Below are 12,111 nucleotides of genomic sequence, written 5' to 3'. Positions count from 1 at the left end.
ATATATTTAAATCTTTAAACTCTTTAACTTTTAAACATCTGTCATTCACAACAAATATTGAATTAAATCTTATAAATAAAATTTTGTAGGCTGAAAACATTCTTTATAAAGGGTTTGTATAAACAAACAACTGCATTCAAAAGGCGAGGATGATAATGAAACTTTTTTAATTCTTAATAAATATAAAGGATGATTCCCGTGTAGGAATCCAATTAGGGATCCGGCCGAGACCCTGCCGGATAGCATCGGCTTACACCTGGCGCTGGTCGGGGAAAATGGCCAGGATCCGGCTAAAAGCGTCACGATAAACTGGTCGGATCCCGACTTTAATACCGGCCGGGATCAGATCAGTTATTCCAGCCACAAAACGGTTAAAAAATGTTTCTTCAGGTGAGAAATTCGTACCTTGTTTTGTCTTTTAAGGCTCATTGTCAAGTATACGGTGAAATTTAAGAGTCAAATCAATTTAACCAATTCTGGCTAGGAAATTATAGTAGAATTTCAATCAATGATAATAAAATCTCCCAGCAATTGTTTCATTTTGGAAACCACTTGCTAATTTAAGGTTAGGAAGTAAGGAAGGAAAAAATGTATACACAACAGTATAATTTAATTTAGAATAATAATTATCCGCGCACTAAGTGGGATTTTCAAATGATTACTGAAATAAGGTTGATTTTAATTGCGGATCTCGGTTTTATTTGTGAACTTCGAAGAGACGACGTCTCGTGAGTGCAATGTGCATCCTTGTTCCAAAAAATGTAATGCTTTTCTTAAGAATTTAAAAAAGCTTATTTCTGTTTCTTTGATCTAATGAATCTTTAAATAATACTTTTCAAATAATAATTCATCTAGCATTCATAATTACGTCTTTCATAATGCCACGGCTCTTAAAAAATGTGTAATTTCTGCAAAAACATAAGCCTGTCCAGTGCCCAGTCGGCTTCCGAACTTGAGATCTAACCAGGGTTGGCCCGGCCAGTAACTGGCCGGCCCCGAACTACGTTATTCGAGAAAAATGTAGTCCGGCTGGTTCTTGCCTGGTGCCTGTCTATGAAACCTGCACGGGTTTATATCATTTACTTTATGCTTATCCCAGTAAACTAAATTTAATTTAAGCGATAAATTATTTAATTTGAGCAATAAATTTAAGCGATATTAAGTTGCTCATATAAAATGAGTAATTATAAATCAAATATTCCAAATCAAACAACTCAAAACTGAATCGTTTGAAATAAAGTCTTGAATCGTTGGAATTTTCCCAAAATAAAATTTGTGATTCAGCATTGTCTTGTATTCCAAGTAGGACTTGCACCGACTGTTACTTTTACACTTTCCAAAACAGGACTTCTTGTGCGCACCATCCTTTTTTCTTTTTAATGGATTTTCTTCTGGTATATGAGACATTTCTTTGGTGAGAAGTTTTGTAACTTTCAATTGTTCGAAATCTTTTTTTTTCGTCAATGTTTACTATTCCCATATACGTTTTAGTGAAAAATTGTGCTGAACTCGCGTGCTATATATTTTTCGCGCTTGCGCAAGTTCGTTTTCTAAAATGAAAACGTCTATCTCAAAATTCTATATTCCTTTCTTAAATTACACATTACACTTCCACACAGATGCGTGCATGTGTTGGTCGCTATATCAAGGAAACAAGAAACGCGAAATAAGAAATCAAAGGTAATTAGCATTTTATATCCCATTTTACGTTTCTCATTCACTTCATTTTTCTTTTATTATTATATTTTTTCAGTAGAAAAAGTCTTTGAATCACATGTTTATCATTTTACAAGGACAGCACCAGGCAACACGTGACAGCAACAAATGACAACAAACAGTTTTCCGCGCACGCGCTTTCTAAACCAATTTGCGCTATCTACGATGGACAGGAGTACTAATTTCGCACCCCTCACTGCCTTTCAATCCCCGTACCTGTATTCCAAAAATTTGTCATTTCCTCCTACACAGTTGACCGAGCCTGATAATAATAATTTGAAAAAAAGGATTACTGCTTTAGAAGCACGCGTTAGGTGGACCACAGTCCATGTGTTACTGACAAATGTGTGTGCATATCTTTTCCTTCAGAATACACGTTAAATTATTTTAAGTTCAACTTCCTAATAGTATTTTCGATTCTGTAGAATTCCAACCAATTCTTATAATAAAAATGAATTCTTAGAATTGTGCTCCTTTGAATTATTAACTTTTTTTAATTATCTTAAAACCTTTACGATACCACGTGCCACAATTCCTACATAACGAAAAAAATTGTTTTCCGAAAAAGCAATATTATAAAATGTTTCTGTAGTGCAAGCTGAACAAAATTTTAGCTTTGACATGTTTACCTTTCTTAAAAATGTTTATATAGGTCTCAGTCGAAAAAAACGTGTCCTTTGCACATTTTAAAATTGTAAATCGAGAAAAAGCGATTCTCCTTTTTTAATTTATAATTTGAATCATTGCACCTTTTGAAGAACTTCTCTTTATTCATAATGTGTCCCCTAAGGGGTTTCTCTTTACTCCTCCTAGCAAATCCAAAAAATATTTTTTCCATTTTAGCATTTCAATATCTTGGTTTACTCTTTTTCTTCTTTTTCTTTCTCTATTTACTACCTTCCATACCTCTTCTTCCGTCCTAGCCTTCTCCGCCTCTTCCTCAAACCTTTTATTCTCTTTCTTTTGATAACACTACTAAGCATACTCTTTCTCTTTTCCTATATTCTTCCCCATTACTTTTTTCTTTTCTCCACTTTCTTAATTCCTTTCTGACCTCCTTTTTGTCTCTTTGCAGTCCTCATCCCACCCACTTCTATTCTCCCCTTTACTAACTTCATTTTTGTTTGTGCACTCTAATCCTATTTTTATTTCTCCTATCATTTTTCCCATCTTCTCGTCCACATTTCTCTCTTTTATTTTGATATTCTTATTTTTTCTCTAAACTAATATTTTTCTTTTCTTGACCAATCCTCTTTCCCTACACATTTTATATTTGCTCCCCTTTTTCTCATATTGCTATTACTTTTTTGTCCCTCTAATGTCACTATTAAGGGAAAGTGATCCGAATCAATATATTCACCTACCTCTAGTTTTTTAACCTTCTCTCTTACCTCATCATCCACTATCACATTATCAATTACCTTTCCCCTTTCACTTCCTGGGCGTGTATATTCACCCTTTTCATCCCCTTCTATATTTCCGTTTAAGATATACCATCCCAACTCCTCCACGCCCTTCGACAACTTTTTTCCCTCCCCGCTTAGTACCTCCTCTTTGGATTTTCTTCCTCTCTCTTCTCCCCATTCCCTTCCTCCTCTGTCTCATGTTCTCGCATTGAAATCCCCACCTATTATCAGCCTAATCTCTTCTTTATTTTCTTCAATCATTTCTTTAATCTACTCTGCTTTCTCCTGCATATCACCGTTCACATAAATCCCCACTATCTTTCACTTCTCTCCTCCCATCATAGCCTCTTCTACTATTAATCCATATTTTTGTTCATTCTTGTCTTTCTTATCTTTCCCTGTTATACATTCATTTCTTACTCCCATCATCATTCCTCTCAATGCTCTGCCCTTTTTATTCTTCCTCTTTGCATTTTGCACATGCCATTTGTAACCTCTTGGTAACCTTCCCCTTACTCTTTCTCATCCCTTTTCATCTAGTTACGTCTTCATCATTATCACTACATCCTATTGTGTCAAATTTCTCATGAACTCCCTATTCTTTCTCTCTAATCCTGCTATATTCCACTAAAAAATCTTTCATTCTTCCCTACTTTCGTTTCTCATCTTTTTTTCCTTCTTACTATTTCTTATTTTTCTATCTCCCGATTCTTCCTCTTCTAGTTTCCCTGCACCTTATTTGTTACTATCTGTTCCCTTCCTTCGTCCCAATCCAACCATATTACATCTATGTAAATTCTCCCATACTTAGCCCATCTTCTCTTTCCCTTCTTTTTTTCCTCTACCGCTATTTTCCTTGATTTATACTGCATCTTCCTTTCTACCTATGTCATATCATCCTCTATTCTCTCTGGACTACCACATAATAACTTCTTCTTTGTCATCACCTCCCTCTTATGTTCCCATTTCTTTAGTTTCACCAGTACCATTAACTCCCCTTTTCGCTCTTCCCTTTCTACATTTCGCATTTCCTCTATCTCTACCTTAGCATCAATCCTTTTTAGTACTTCCTCCACCCCTTCCTTCAGCTTCTTCCCCTCTAATCTTATACCCTTTATCACTATGTTTAATTTTCTTTCTTCCCTCTTTTTCCTTTCTATTCTTTGTCCTATTTTTCTCAGCGTTTTCATCTCCTTCTTCTCAGTCTCGCCCCCACCACAATCCCCATTCGAGCTTTCAAGTTTCTTTGTCCTTCCTCGCATCTCCTCTACGTTTCTATTATTATCTTCTTCCTGCTTCTCTAGTTTTTGCTCCAATGACTGCATCCTCTCTTCTAACTTTTCCCTGATTTCTTCCCATTTTTTTTATTTCTTTCTTAACTTCAGCCATTTCCCGCCTAATTTCCGTCTATCATTCCTCTCCCCTTTTCTCCTGCTTTTCTTCATAAATCCCTATTACCTCTATCATCACTTCTTGATTTTCCTTTATTTTTTCCTCTTTCATCGAAATTTCACTTTCATCTCCGCTACCGTCAGCACCCTTACTATTATCGCTCTTCCCTACTAAACTCTGCTTTTCCGGCGGCGATCGTAACATTTTTTTATATTTTACGCTCCCACCGATTTCTTCCGTCTCTTCACTGCTTTCCCTCTCCCCTCTCTTCCTTTTGATGAATGTTTCTATTGAACCTAAGCTTTTTGCCCTTAATCTTTACTTTGACATAGTTTCTTCATACTTCCCCCTTGCCTTCCGTTCCTTTATCTCTTCTTTCGGCGTACTGAATACTTCCTGCTCTAAATCTGTTTCTTCCGCGGAGATACTCGCTCCGCTAGCCATGAATCAAATTCAAACTTTCCCGCCCTCTATACTTCCCTGCCTCTATCTACCGTCGCTGTCTGGTACCTGTCTCGCCTTTCTTTGTCGCTACTCAACACTGTTACTACCAATCCGTCAACACAGTCCTCCCACCCTGTTACAAACCTCCAAACAAACTTCCCCACAAATCTGTCTCAATCCTCCAAAATATCTACCTCCCCTTTTCAATCTCACAATTCTTCAATTATTCTCTCACATCCACACCCTTCTACACACTACCACAATCCACTTACCTCAAATTTCACCACAATATCAGGAAAACTCAGCATTAACAATTCCCACTACTTTACACTTTCATGCAGTAAACAGAAGTATTTTGAAGAACTTTGCATATGTAAAAATCGTTGAATTTTTAAAACTAATATAAAAATTCTATTTAGTTTCAAACATTTTAATTTTCAAATAAAAGAAGAGAGCAAAATGATACTAAGCGATTAAAATGTTATATGTTAACCTACACTTTTTATCCTCAGTTGAAACCATTCGATTATTTTTGCTTCTTTTATTCCAAAACAATATTATTCTTCATTAGAACCTCCTTGGTACTCTCAAATTTGAAGCAAAAAGAAATTAAAGAGGATCATTTTAGTAATTTGTATTAAAAAATGTTCTTCATAAGCAGAACATTTTTAGTACATATGTTTCAAATCTTACAAAAATTTATAAAAAATGTAATATGAAAAATTACCGAAAGTTCAAGTGATCAACCCCTTTATTTTTATATTTTTTAAGGCGACAATTATCTACAATTCCTTCAAAACACTCTTCCTGATCTTCTGGTAGATGTGCATCTGTCGATTCATAGGGTATAAAAATCGCAACCAAGGAAATGCTGACTATATTCCCAGTGGACACAAAATTTAACGACGTCTTTACGACATCTTTACGACATCCTATGCCCACGTCGTTAAGGTGTCTTTACGATATCGTAAATAAGTCGTATGATCTGACGATGTCTTAACGATATCGTAAAGACATTGAAACGACATGGACATAGTATGTCGTAAAGTAGTCGTAAAGATGCCGTAACGATGTCGTAAAGACGTCGCTAAATTTTGTGCCCACTGGGTTCATTCGCCATTGAGGTAAGCCTAAAATTAAAAGTTGAGAGAAACCTGTTTTTCAAAACCTTGTTCCTATTCTATCATGAATATTATCATTTCTAGATCAACGGATCTCATTCCACTAGACTTTTTCTTATGGAGACACCTGAAGACCTGCATTTACTCAATACCGCTACTACACAATGAGGAGGTTAAGGCAGAAAGGGTTGTCAACGAAAAACTTTTCGAAGCCTATGCATCTCTAACACCCGAAATGAAGACCATTTCGCTGGTCCCACTAACCACGTAAATTTAACCTTTTTTAGGCCAATTATTAAGTGCAGAATTTGTTTGAATTTGTTTAAACAAATTATAATTTGTGCATCACCGGAAGTGCCTGATTTCAAAAAAAAAAAAAAAAAAAAAAAACTAGCGGGGCCAACGAAACGTTGCGCTGGCCCAGACATTGTCCAAAATCAACTTTATATAGCTGCATTATTTTTGTCTTAATTTTAAAAAAATGTTCAGAACAACTTCAACCTCTAAAAACTACCCCCTGTGTGCTAAACACCATAGTGGGAACAGCAAAATTATTTACTGACGCCGACATTACACAAAATAAACTTTATATGAGCCCATTGTTTTCGTCTTCATTTGTTTAAATTTGTGCGACGAATTTCAATCCAGAAAAAACTACCTCCTGTGCAGAAGACACCATGGGGGGAACAGCAAAATAATTGTTTGGCCCCTACTTCAACCAAAATGAACCTTGTATGGAGTCCATTTATTTTCGTCTTATTTTGATCAAACTTGGCAATCAAATTCAACGCCTGAAAACTACCTCCCATGACAGCTGAACGTTTGGCTGGCCGCAGCATTATGTAAAATTAAGTTTATATGAATAAATTATTTTCCTCTCAATTTGTTTAAATTTGTGCAACGCTGGCCCCGCAATGGCTGCTTCCGCATATATAAAGTTGAATTTCAATCATGTCGGGGCTAGCGGAACGTTTCGCTGAGCCCACCATTGTTTTTTGCGAAATCAGGTACTTGCGGTAATGCACAAATTCGAATTTCAGTTGACCAAATTTGAAAAATTCTGCACTAAATAGTTGGTAAAAAAAAGTTGAATTTGTGTGTGAGGTGGGGTTAGCGAAATGGTCTTTATGAAAGCAAACGGCTTAGAAATATGGTGTGAATAGATGCTAGTTTTTAAGAGGTAGTTGTAGTAAAATTCTGTAAAAAATGGAAGTGTAAGCAAGTCAATTTTTTTAAGCCAGCAGCCAGAAAAATAAACGTTTATCTATATAAAATTTACAATGTTGAAGATTTTAAATGCAATAAAGTCAGTCAGGTTAAAATATTTGTTATGTCGAAAATATTTGAAATAGAATAAATTAGGTTTGACAGTCTTTTTCAGAAATTTTCATGTGTTTAGAACTATTCTAGAACTGTCCTGTAACTATTACTGTATTTTCATCCTCCGAGGCTCTGAATTGAGAATAGTTTCTATTTTGAATTATTTTAAATAAGGTTTCTTGTAAAAGTCAATTGAGAACTTATTAATCTCTAAAGTTAAATCAGTTAAACTAGCAATTGTTACTGATACATTAGTATAAAATAACTGTTTTATAGCTAGAATTAAGCCACTAATGGATTCGATAATAATAATAAAATAGTATATAAAATAATAATAAGCACAATAAAAGAGGGATTGGTGCGTCTTTATTATGAAAGTGCAAAGTTTCAAACGAAAATAGAAAAAGGATACGAATTAAGAACGTAATTTGTTGAAAAGTATCCTAATATACAGAAAGTCGCACTAAGACATCTTATCGCGAAGGTGAAGGAAATCAGGACTAATCTACACATAGCAGAATACAGAGCAATGGAGATTTACCAACAGGTTTATTTGGCGAGAGAAAGCCAGAGGTAGATGACTTTATACAACCACAGGCAGAAGCAGTATTTCAGCAACCAAAAAAGCTACGAGAATGGACAAACCATATGAACAGAGATGTTGAAATAGCTGTTATCAACATGGAGGTGGAACAGCAGCTTCCTATTGGTGAACTCCCCTTGGAAGATGTGAACAACAAAGACTTGATTAGAGTTGAAGGCAATCGTGCTCGGGAAAACAAATATCATGTACCGGATCCATTAGAACCACATCCGGACATTAATAACGATGATGTGCATAGCGAAATCCCAGAAAAACTACAGCACCTTGAAAGAAATTTGGTCATGCTTTACTAGAGTTCAGATATGTAGAACCAACACTAAGGCATTCTCTGCCCAGAATGAAGACCACAAATGATCTGTGTGCACTAATAGAACACCTCAACAACAAGGTTTTACCTACGTATTTGAACGTAACACAAACTGCGTTAGAGGTGCAAACTCTTGTATACTGTGCAGCTATGATAACTGCTAGAACTTTGTGCCGCAGAACTAGGGCTACAAATGCAGTCTTTGTCCCAGCAAGGGATCTAGATCCACTTAACCGAAATTTTCAGTCAGCCTATACAACCAAAATCCACAAACATAGCGATTTAAGGCATGAAGTAAAGGCCATATGGAGGAATGTGAATCATGAATCTATTCATTGCATTGAGATTTCGGATACAGGCAATGTGCACGCAAGATGCATTGAACATCTTGAACATTTAGAAGTCAGTAGGGTGTTGGCAGCAGCTCAGAAAGCCATGAGGAAGCAAGCAACTAAGAACCTGTGGAGTGGCAGATGGTAACTGTAAAAAAGCATCCAGAGGTGACTGTTGTTACCACCAACGCTCGCGGCCGCTCGTAATTGTATACCAGCAACTTCATCAGAGGAGAGTTTAAGCATCGTATTAAATTAACTTATAACATCCTAATCTCAGCAGTCACTTGACTTAGTCCGTGGCTATGATGTATAACCGGGTTCATCTGAGTAAAAGTTTTGAAATAAAATAATGATAGATCTTTATTACATTGCTCTTTACTACATTTACTACACTTACTATACACCTTCTACTACACTACTGCACTACCTACACTTATTACTAGGGAAGTTCTATTCCTTCAATTAGAGAAAATTGAGCCACTAGGCAATAGGGATTAGTCAAAAAATGCTAATTCGACTAGCCGAAATATTGACTCACTCGATAGGGGAAAACAGTGATGTCTTTTTGATAGATCACTTGAAATTTTCCGATTAAACTTTATTTATTGTAACGAATTTACTACTAAAGCCTCCGGGCTATTTTAGTTGAAATATCTGATAAAAAATCTCATTTATAAGCCTCGAGTTTAGGCATTTTATTGATTATATTAACTAATGTATGATACAGAAATATATTGAGTCAGCGTGAACCACTACATTAAGACATTTATGAGGTCGCTAAATCCGAATCCGGCGAAAGCTGTGTAATCAAACTTATGCGGTTGAACCAACCCTAGATTCTGATTCAGCGACCCGAAAAAACGTCTAAGAGTAGAACGTTTCTCCGATCCCATTGTTTTCTTCATTTTGACCTACACTAGACTTTTATGCTGACCTGATGGGGTCAAACTGTCCCCGGATTAAGATTCAGCGGCCTCAAAAACGTATGGGTATGGTGTTTTGCCTCGGGTTGCAGACATTTTTTTCGGGGCTGTAACCACTTTTTCGATTTTAATTACAACATAAAAATTTTAGCGAGAGAAAATATCTCTTACAAACGTACATTTATCAAATCAATTTTTATAAAAAAATAATTTGACATTTGCCTTGAGAAAGACACAAAGCCGTGTCGAAACGTCGGCATTATGTATCGACACTTTTATTTTATTTTAAAATAAAAGCTATATAAAAATGAACGGATGACCAAAATAAATCCTTCCTCTTCTTGAAGAAATTACTCACAACTATACCACGTTCGAAGAAAGTCTGATCCTGACCAAAAAATAATTTTTTTTTTTTTTGGAGTTCTTTATAAGTTCTCAAAAATTTGAAAGTTTTTCTTTAGTCTTTTTATCATCTTATATGAAATACGTAAGTAAAGTGAAGCAGAGAAGGCGTGCAAACAATTCTATTTTTTTTTACATTATTAAGACATGTCTTGTAAATGCGGCATGTTGGTTGAAGTGCACTTAAATTTTTTCCGTTTACTAGCCAACGTTAAATTCGTTTTTCTGGAAAATCGATATGACCATATGCATAACTGCATACAGATTTCAAGGGTTCCTTTCATGCGGAAGCCCAAATATAAAGCAGTTTCCAAAGTAAACATATGAACTTTGAATTTGAAAACCTTTAGATTAATTTTAAATGTAAAAACTGTAAAGGATCAAAATTTAATTTTTTTCACTTGAAATTAAAAAATTGAAAAAAGCTTGCAAAATTAAAGTACTTAGTTGCGATTTTCCTTCAACAAATCGGTAATCTATTCGTCGTCTTGCTTCTTTAAAAAACAACATATTTCGCAGGCTGTACACTAAAGGGGCAGTTCTACCCAAGTTTCTACCCAATTCTTATTCATAAATGGTGAGTTGTTTTTATCAGGAATGTTTTTTTTTACCCATTTTCATTTGATATCAGATTATATATTGAATTACGAATTTATTTATAGTTTTAATTGGGACTGCACGAGGCACATGCAAGATTGTTTGTATGTTAAATATAGCCCGGGTAAAAATATTGTTATACATTTTTTTAAATCGCATCTAAATTAATCTAAGAATAATGAAACATAATGATATTTCACAAAAACTAATATTTTTGTATGCTTGTTCGTACAGTTTCTTATTTTATATTGTTTTCTTAGGCATAAGTATTGAAGCTTTTCCAACATTTCTACAATTATCAATTATTGGTATTAATTTCTATGTAAGTGCATACATTATTGCCATAAAAGTATTCTAGGTACAATTATGAGAAAGGTATTGAGTACAACAAATCTTGGTAGCAAAGCCCTTTTTCTTAGGTATTTGCTTACTGTCAGGTCGGGCGGTTCTAAATTTTGCTTAGGGTATACCCTGACATTTCGTTAGAAAATGATTCTGCGACTTGATCATATGAATTATGAGCCCAATTAAAAATGTAATCAGTTTGCAATTAATTGATTTGCATTTTTTTTTAATACCACAGTAGATTTTATTAAAATCATTTTTTTTCTGCCAAAAACCTATACGTCAGAAAAATTGCGTAAGGAAGCTAAATACAATGAATGTTCGTTAGTTTCTGGACTAAATGTGGGAAAAATCCTTGGCCTAGTCTCCATTCTATTATTCTGTTTTGACGACATTTGGCGATAGCCTACAGCTCTACATTGGGTAGCACTGAGGATAATTGTCTTCTTTCCTTGTTTTTCTCACTTTATATGTATTTATGTACTGTCACATCAGCCATGAAATCTTCTGGAAACTCCCGCAGAAGACTTGAATAAATACAACAATGCTTACTTTTATAAGCAGAGAGATGAATAGTTCACCTATATATAGAGCCATTAAAAAAGTACCTCAAAAGCATATTCAACTTTCATTATGATATTCGTAAGAACTGTTATTGTCTTCGTCTTAGTGTGCATTATTGCACTGTCTCAGACGGCCGTTTCTGACGCAAGAAATCGAATAACAACACCAGTAATTGGGAAACCGCCAAAAAATACTTGCTTCCCGCCATCAGTAACAAGCTGTTATTAGTTGTCAGCTTTTCGATTGCAGTGGTAAGTCATTATAAGAAAAAACTTTTATTTTCACTTATAATAAAATTTAAGCTAAGAACAATTCAGACTTCGAGAATCTCTGATTTTATCAAAACATCTTCAAAAGTTAAAACCCCGTAGCCGCGTAGCGCAATGGTGAAAAAATCCTTCCGGAATTTAAGTACTTTCCGTTGATAAATAACTGTTGCAACTGCATGGAATGAAAAGAAGGAAAGACAGAAGATTCCTCATGTATTCATTAGTGTATTTGTGTTTTTTTACTGAGAAAAATGTACCGAAGAAAAATGTAAAGTTTTACAAAATTGGAATTGTACAATTTTAAATTGAAAATGTTCGAAATATATGGTTTTAAATCTAAGTTGTTCAAAATGTTATACTTTTATT

This window comes from Belonocnema kinseyi, chromosome 10 (assembly GCF_010883055.1).
Source record: "Belonocnema kinseyi isolate 2016_QV_RU_SX_M_011 chromosome 10, B_treatae_v1, whole genome shotgun sequence".
Taxonomy (NCBI): domain Eukaryota; kingdom Metazoa; phylum Arthropoda; class Insecta; order Hymenoptera; family Cynipidae; genus Belonocnema; species Belonocnema kinseyi.
The sequence above is the reverse complement of the archived record's forward strand: the minus strand, read 5'-3'. Positions refer to the sequence as shown.